Raw genomic sequence first — 7,013 nt, 5'->3', positions numbered from 1 at the left:
CACATGACGACTTTATGATGACAACATTCTCATCCCAAACCTTGTCGGGGTGCTGTGCCTGTCCTTTGCCATCGGGAGGAGCTGGAGGAACGGCTGCCTTGGCTCTTCCTTCCCAGAGACCTGCAGCAGCCTGTGAAAACATTCCTGATCCAGGATTCTCAGTTAATGTGGGAGTGGCGTTTGTTTAGCTTTGACTTTGTTTTATTGTCAGAAAGAACTGAGAATTATCAGAATTGTAAGGAAAAAATAGCATGGCTAGAGGTGTTACGTTTTATTAGACGGAGAAATGGTGAAATTCTCCCTGTATTACAGCGTGATGTGAACAGGGAAAGAAAAATGATAGAGGTGACAATTTCCTACCTTCAAAGCTGGTGGGATTTTCTATTTCATCTGCTTCTGAGCCCAGTACAGAGCATGCTTATTTATAGTTTTTGCAGCTCATCCCCCTACAAAATTATGATCTTGTTTATGCTTCTCTCTGTAAGTGTTGTCAGTACTACCAAAAACTTCAATTCTTTCAGTTCAGCATTTATTTCTTGTTGAAGTTAGCGCTTTAAGTAGTAGTAACTAGTGCCCCTCTCACCGCAGTGTTAGATGCACTGGAAATACTCAGCTACTTAAATGGGTTGTTATCCACAGCAGATTGTGGGATCTTTTTAAATAGGAAGGTCTGACTTTTAATTCCCCTAACTCCTCCTTGTTCAGTCTGAGCCCGCTGTACTGCTGGGAGAAGTTGTGGCGGTGCATTTCTATAGTCGTGATCCAGATACAGTTGGTGTTTGGTCCGTGCAAATGTTTCCTGCTAGCTGGGAGCTGGGATTGAACATGAGCCAGCAGTTGTGCCCAGGTGGCCAAGAAAGCCAACAGCATCCTGGCCTGTATCAGGGGCCCTACTTGCCACGCTGTTTGAGAGGTGATCATCCCCCTGTACTCGGCACTGGTGAGGCCTCACCTCGAGTGCTGTGTCCAGTTTTGGGCCCCCTACCATAAAAAAGACATTGAGGTGCTGGAGCGGGTCCAGAGAAGGGCAACAAAGATGGTGAGGGGTCTGGAGAATAAGTCTTACGAGGAGAGGCTGAGGGAGCTGGGGTTATTCAGCCTGGAGAAGAGGAGGCTGAGGGGACCTTACTGCTCTCTACAACTACCTGAAAGGAGGGTGTAGAGAGATGGGGGTCGATCTCTTTTCTCAAGTCACAGGCGACAGGACGAGAGGAAATGGCCTCAAGTTGCGCCAGGGGAGGTTCAGGCTGGATATTAGGAAAAATTTTTTCACTGAAAGGGTTATCAGACATTGGAATGGGCTGCCCAGGGAGGTGGTTGAGGCACCATCCCTGGAGGTGTTCAAAAGACGGGTTGATGAAGTGCTGGGGGAGGTATGGTTTAGTGATGATGCTCCTTGTTTGTTGTGTGGGTGTCTATTTTTGTCAAGTTAGGTTGATGGTTGGACAAGATGATCTTTAAGGTCCCTTCCAACCTAGAAGATTCTGTGATTCTGTGATTTGTCTTAAGCTTTCTGCATATCTAGGAGGCCTCGAGTCAACGTGCTAAGCCTCTGTTCGCTCAGTGGTTACCTCCTCTTCTGCACTCTGTGGTGGTGGTGATGGTGGTGGTGGAGCTCAGTGCAGCTTGTGACGGTGTCTGCTTTGGAGCTTAGGAGCTGGCTGTGGGCTCCGAACTCAGAGTAGAGGTGGCAGCGATGGTTTCCTTCAGCACACGTCCTCTCAGTGGCTGCTGAATGGCTCGTGACAATCTCTGCCCCTGGCTGGGCACAGAGCGGAGCTGAGCTAGCGCAAGGTACAGGATGAGGTGCCAGCAAAGAAAATATTTGCTCAAGAACTTTCAATTTTTTCTTGCTTTTCCGGTTGTTCTATTTAAAGTCGCTGGTAGCTTTTAAAGATTGACCAGCTACAAAGACAACACGTATCTACTTTGAGAACGTGCTCTTTGAAAAGCCCTGCAGTATCTGGAGTGCTCATCGCAATTTTGCATCAGGGTAGATTTTCACAAATGATTCTGCATTAGGAATGGACGTAGTTACAGCCAAAATAACCACTGGCAGAGGTGTGTTGTGCATTCACCTCTCAGGTCTGCTCTGCTGCTATGGGGCAAAGTTAATCTATAACTAAGTAATTCCTGTTAGGAGAAAATCAAGTGTTGTTATGAGAAAACTGGTGTTCCCATAGCACCTGGGTTGGGGTTCCTTGCTCTGTGAGGAAACGTTAAAGAATGGAAGTGGTATCTGCTGAGTTAGATACAGTGATACCTTGTTTATAGGCAATGAGGTTGGGTTGGGGTTCCTTGCTCTGTGAGGAAACATTAAAGAATGGAAGGGGTATCTGCTGAGCTAAATACAGTGATACCTTGTTTATAACTAGGCAATGAGGTTTTTTCCACACTGTCCCTTAGTAAATGGCATTCAGCTTTTGCTTGTCCGTGTTAACCTCTTGTGTAAACTGGATTAGGCAAACCCTGATTGCTTGCATCAACCGGGACATTTAGGAGTGTTTGACCTTAACAAGGAATTTACTTTATGTATTTATGGAGACAGATTGGGAGAGATAAAAAAATAGAGATGATTTCTTTTTAAAATGACCGTGCATTTTAAGCAAGTATTTGGAGCATTTCTTAACAGCCCTGAGAGGGAGCTGTTGTGGTCTGCAGCGCAGCTCAGCGCCACTCGGTTATTTCTGTGTGGTGGAAGGTGTAGGAAACCCTCTTCTGTAGCTGTAGTACCCTGGTTGGAGGAAGACACCACAGGCATTGTGCCCGTGTCACACGGTGAAGAACATTTTCAACATTAATCAAAGTGTGACCTGTATTTGGGAACCCAACCCCACATAATGCAGAGGGTAATGAGAGGGATATTTCAGTGGTGGGATGTGATTTCTTTGGCTGAAGCATCTTCTCTTGTTTCTCTTTCATGACTCATAATTTCTGTGGACAGAGTAGCAGGATGAATTAAGAATGACTGAGGACTTGGACTGGTATAGAATTACCAGAGCTTTTTACCAGCAGGTACCTGGCTTGGGTTCTAACGTAGCCAAAAGACTTGTCTCCTGCTGACTGCTCAGTGGCCTGCATGAACGGGGTAGGTGTTTGAGCCTTGTCCCAGCTCTGCTGTGAAGACTAGAAATGCCAGTGGGAGGTAAAAGACCATGAATTGCAAAGGCAAGAAAGACTGAATTCGTGCTTTGAGAAGTCCCTGGGTACAGGAGGCAGGAATATTCTGGTAAAGGGAACTTGTGTTTCTGTCAGCGTGCCAGCTACGTGGTTTCAGTAGTAGGCTCTCTCCAGTACCGCCGATCCCACTTCTTCCACGAGTATTCATGTCAGAAAAGGAACATAATGCCAGGATTGTGGGAAGAAAACTTCACTATTCTCAAGCACACCTTCTATTTTTAACTCTGAAATTTCTGTGGTGGAAACCTTTTTGCTGAGTAGTTGAACGTGTCTGTACGTACAAACTAAGCCTTGGTGGCTGTTTTATCTCGGTGATGATGAGCTTCTCCACACAGAAGTGCAGTTTAGATCCCATTTACACAAGAAATTGGCTTTTTTTGTGCATTACCAGGTACTAAGGACACACAACACGCAAAGAAATAAACTTTCACAGGGTTTCTATGGAGACGTCCTCTTGTAGGAAACGTGTGTTAGTGTGCAGGAGGTTTCTTTCTTTTGCTTGTTGCTTTATGTCCCAGATAAACAATCGGCTCATTACCCCACTTTGCCATTTGAGAACAATCTCCAGCAGCTACTGTGGTTGGAAATTGATTGCTTGGTCATTCTTTGTGTTCTTAGTCCTGAAGTTTGTGCCCTGTACTATTTAAGAGGTGCTAATTTTGTTGAAGAAACATCTAACTATGGCCATTTTCTATGGCTTTCAAGGGGTAGGATTTTTTTTGTTTGTAGCCGGTCAGAAACCTTGCAATTGTTACGCTGTGGGCTCTGTTGCTATTTGTTCTTTTCTTGCTGGTTGACTTTTCAAAGTTATTTGAACAGAATGGCTGTAGAAAACGGATGGTTATCTTGATCCTGGTTGTCACAAGTCAGAAAAATGTCACTTGTAAATATTTAATGAGCCTTTGTGCAACTGACCCGATCGAGAACTGAGTAATGATGCGGTCGCAGGAGTTGTGGCTTCTGGAACCCGGATCTGCAAGGAAAAGGGAGCGCCTTTCCCTTGCAACATTTTCTATGGCTTATTAGGCTTGATTCCTAGCTTTTTTCTTTGATGTTTAAAGTGGTGTTTGTTTGGAGCTCTGCCTTAACAGCCTCCTCTGTCTTTGCTAGTTTAGTTTTCTGTGTGGGTTTTCTATATGTTTTTTCTGCGTGGGCTTTCTGCTCCTTGCAGAAGGGCCACGGAATGCTCAGTAAAAGCAAGCTGAGCTCTCCTCGCCCCTCAGCCCTATCTCTGCAGACAATAACCCTCCACCTTTTTATCTTCTTCTAGCTTGTCGGTCAATTTTTGCACTGTCCTGCCGTGTGGGAGAGTTGAGTTCAAACCCAGTTCAGAAGTCTGTTGCGGGGAAGTGGTCTTACACAAAAGGAAAAATCAGAATGCTCTCAGAATTAGATAAGTTGGAACGTAAAAATACTACTAAAGCTGCTGTAAAATGAGAGTTATGAAATGCGGAAAATGAGCCTTGATTATCATCATGCTAGAAGCTATTGAAGTCTACAATTTAAAATCCTCCAAGCAATGTGGGGAAAAGTCAGGAGGATAGCTGTGTCTGTGTAATGTTCTTGCTGGTTTTGTGGTGCTTTCCACAGTGCCTGATTTCTGGTGTAGTCTCAGTTTGTGAGCAGCAACACACGACCTGTTAGATTGCTATCCCATGTGCTGTATCGGGACACTGAATAATTAATATTCTCTGGAAAGGATTAATTTCCTCCACTTTTGTCTCTTCGCTCTTGGTGCCCTGTATGTGCTACCAATTTTTAGCAGAAACTTGCTACTACACATTTCTTTTCCCAAGAAGAACTGTTGCTGGAGCACAAAAACTTTGGTGTGGTCTGTACGCCGTTAGTTGCCACCACGTAGGGCGAATTGGCCACATTTCCTTAGAAAGTCCCAGGGAATTGTTTTAGGAATGTCGAAGGTCTAAAATGAGATGCAGCCTTGAAAGCTAATTTTAATAACACGGCAGGAACTGGGCAGGATGCCAGTTCGGGATCCCAGTCACTAGTTGCCAATATCGTGTTTTATATTGGTGAATAGCCCCAGAAATTGATAGTCTCTGCATCAAAAGTATTTCAGTGGCCAAAGAAATCTTCCAAGATGCTTATGAATACTCAGCAGCACTGCGTACCGCAGCGGCAGCCGTGCCTCAGTGCCAATGGTACAAGAGAGCCCCGGGGGAAGTGTCGAGGGGAGAAGAACACAATTTTACGTGATGTAGGAAGAGTGGCAGCCCTTGGGACAAGCAGCACGCTGTTTACCCTGTGTGCCTAATTTCCTGTCGGTGCTTTACCCAAGGGGGAACAACAGATGTATATACTGTGCAACTTGTTTCCTAAATATTTCTTCCTGAGAAATGTGTTGGGATGAGAAAATTAAGCCCAGTGCTCTTGGTCAAATACCAGTCCTTACGAGACCCCGATCCTCAGCATGTTCAGCACATGGAGTTGCAGTCACCCAGTCAGCTCCTCCTTTCTTCTTTTAAGGTGGCTTGTATTTTGTTGGCTTACAAGGCAAACATGGCTTTCCCTCTAGGCTTCTTACACGGGCAAAAGATTAATTTAGTGCCCCAGCCCAAAGAAATTTTCTAGTCACAGCAGTAATTTTAGAAGGATCTCATGTCAGCCAACAGAGCGATGGAGAGCCTTTTGTTAGACGGATTATCACAGGGCTGCAAAAGCTTTGAAAGTAAGAACACATCCAATGAAAACAAAGAGGTTTCTGGGTAAGGAACTGACCTTTACAAATTTCATAATCTGCATCTCCGGGCTGGCACAATGTAAGTGCTTTGACAGTGCCAGGACACAAGAAGTTTGTACCTCCGGTGGGGCTTGCCAAAGTGGCAGGTAGCAATTCAGGCGCTAGTAATTTGGCTTTAAATGTTTTCTGTGCTGCTGAGGGCATATACTGGACTGACTTGTTTCACAATAACTTAAAATAACTCCTCTTTGCAGGAGGTCTTTGGTTGGGGCACTTAGGGATTTCCCCTTCATATTCTTCACCAAACAATGTAGCTTTTATTATATGTTTGGTTTTTTTTAAACCAAACAAAAAAAAAAAAGACTAATAAATCTTAAAGGGACAGCCCCCAAAAGTCACCATTATTTTTTCATCTTCTGATTGTTCTTGTGCCTGATGGGTTCTGGGAAGTCCTTTTGACCGTCTTCCTCAGAGGGCTAGTCGAGGCTCTCCTTGGCAAGGACTGTAGCACTGATGCTTTGTAAGGGAATGAAAGTGGTGTGCCACGAGAGATGGAGTCTCAATGGGAGGTCTAGAAGAGAGAGAACCCGTCAGGAAATCCAGTTGTGACTCCCGCACAACACAGGGTGGAAATGCCAATTAGCGTTGAGCTGACCCACAGCAAAATCTATTGATTGAGTTCCAGGAGCTGAAATGAAGCACTGAAGATGCCCAGTTTCTTGAATTGTGAAGATTTGGCTTTTTTTTTTTTTTTTTTTTTTAATAAAAAATACGATGAAATGTCAGCATTGTCCTGGCTTGGCATGAAAGCACATCTTAAAATACCAGAATTTCCCATTGACGGGTTATTTTTACGGCTGGTTGATGAGCGCTGTGGGAATGCATGGGGCGGGCAGTGGGGTGCTTGCTGCTGCCAGCGCCGAGGCCCCACGGCCTTTTAAAGGGCAGTTCTGGGGAAAACTTCTGTTTTCCACGAGCCGAGTATCTGAGGCAGCGCTGGCAGAGGGGAGAGCCGCGCCGGGCCCCGCCAAACCCCGAGCGCTGGCCGGTTTTCACCCCTCTTTTTAAATTAAACGGAAAGGCCAAGCGACCGGTGACTCCGAACCCCCGCTGCGGTGTCGGTGATCCTGAGGAA

Source organism: Calidris pugnax, unplaced genomic scaffold (genome assembly GCF_001431845.1).
Source record: "Calidris pugnax isolate Ruff unplaced genomic scaffold, ASM143184v1 scaffold1, whole genome shotgun sequence".
NCBI lineage: Eukaryota > Metazoa > Chordata > Aves > Charadriiformes > Scolopacidae > Calidris > Calidris pugnax.
Note: the sequence above shows the minus strand (reverse complement) of the source record.